The sequence below is a fragment of the Pseudophryne corroboree genome, chromosome 4 (genome assembly GCF_028390025.1).
Source record: "Pseudophryne corroboree isolate aPseCor3 chromosome 4, aPseCor3.hap2, whole genome shotgun sequence".
Classification (NCBI taxonomy): domain Eukaryota; kingdom Metazoa; phylum Chordata; class Amphibia; order Anura; family Myobatrachidae; genus Pseudophryne; species Pseudophryne corroboree.
In genome coordinates this window covers 669,350,817-669,352,655 of record NC_086447.1, presented here as the reverse complement: position 1 = coordinate 669,352,655, position 1,839 = coordinate 669,350,817, and the positions used below count along the sequence as shown (strand labels likewise).

At 43.9% G+C, this 1,839-nt stretch overlaps 1 pseudogene; it reads right to left on the bottom strand.

Annotated features, from left to right (window-relative positions):
* Positions 1-1,403: 1,403 nt before the first annotated feature.
* On the bottom strand, positions 1,404-1,522 carry LOC134911964 (5S ribosomal RNA; annotated as a pseudogene).
* Positions 1,523-1,839: the final 317 nt, after the last annotated feature.

Genomic DNA, 1,839 nt, shown 5'->3' with positions numbered 1-1,839 from the left:
CCCTGTCACCAATTTAGGATTTTTAAATATTTTTTCTTTTCAAATGTAACATGCACCCAATTCAGTACAGGAGAGGGGGCACCAAAACATACCCTTGCTCCGGGCACCATGGCACCTAGCTACACCTCTGGTCATGTTGGGAGGTATGCTCTAGCTTCCATCTTTGCTCTCATGTGCTCTTACTTATATTTTCTCATTTTCCAAGCCATCATTGTTTAACACGGATTATTTGCCCTGGTAGTCACCACTTATTTGCTCTTTGTTCATGCAAGTGACCATAGGTATTCTTTGCTGCACTAGTTTGTTGCCCTATAATGTTCTGTATCTTTAAACACGTGTCACACCCAGAGGTGTAGCTAGGCGCAGTGGTAGATCCAGGGGGGAGGGTGGGGGGGTGGCGGCACCAAGGCACGTGCCCCCCTGTCGTTTAGAAGAAGATTTTTTTTTTTCATTGATAGTGCAGCACACTGAAGGGGAAAATGGGATGCTCCAATCTCCGCGGCCCCTGCAGTATGGGGGGAGATGGTGCAGTCCTGTTGCTAGACTGCGCTGAAGTCCCCCCTGTCCGGTCCGCGTCCTGCTGCTGTGAGTGCTGCCGGCGTCCTGCTCTCTGCCTGTACCCGGATCTCCAGCTCCTCCACCCGTGCTGAATGTGACTGCGGCCGGCGTCCTGCTGCTGTGACTGTGGCCAACGTCTTGATCCACGCCTACACCCAGGTCTCCAGCTCCTCCCGCCATACGGCTGCAGAGTGTGACTGCGGCCAGCATCCTGCTGCTCCCTGCCTGCACCCAGATCTTAACATGGAAGGGAGGGAATACCGCACAGGATATAGTAGATGTAAGAGTGATTTTCTAAATACCAAAATCAAATGATTGAAAGAAAACGCTGTTTTCTAATTCTAATGTTGCTTGGTGGTGCATCCTGAGTCAGTATGGGAACATGAGACAATAAGGAGAAAAGAAGACTCTTTTGTGGGCGCACTCTTAACTTTAAACGAATATATGAATTAGTCAGAATAGATTAAAAATTCTAATTTTAATGGTTTAACAAAATTAAGATAATCAGTGGTTCGTGAAGAAAATAATGGTCAAAAAGTGACAATATATTCAAATAGCACAAAGTGCTGATACGAGATGGAAACTGAATTCCGGCTGACGGAAGAGGTTCTGAATGTTGTAAGCAATGGCTTAAATATTAGACGGTACGTTCTAATGGTAAACAAATCACTGTTTTATATTCCATGTCAGAGTATATAAATAATACAGTCTGGATACTGGTTGATCTTATGGGTAATGTATATATCTCTCATATCCAGCCAAGAAAGGAAAAGAAAAGAGTGGAAAATGAGATGGCAGTGATAATCTTGTGTCAGTGTTAGACACTGTGTGTGCTAAACCAATGAACTCTACTAAACTGAGTATTCCTCAATGGTCACCCACTTGAGTACTGACCCAGCCCAACACTGATTAGCTTCCGAGATCGGACGGCTTCGGGCGTTTCCAGTGTGGTATGATAGTAGAGAGAATGAACAATGATTGGAAGCTCTGGAATCACTGATGAGAGTTCACGAATTTACACAGTTATTCAGGACAGATACCAGAGATAGGGGAAACTAGATGGATCTGCTGCCAATGTTAGACAGGGACGTGGCCCTGAATCAATGGTGAGAGTCCACGAAATGGAGAAAAAGGAGAAATAAGTAAGCAGTGATACCAGTCTGATTTGACTAATGAGAATTTTTTCACAAAAATTCTAATTTTGGCCATAGTTGAATGAAATGCAACATTAATTCTATAATTGGCTGGATTTATATGTTAAATAGTAATCGAAAAATGCCT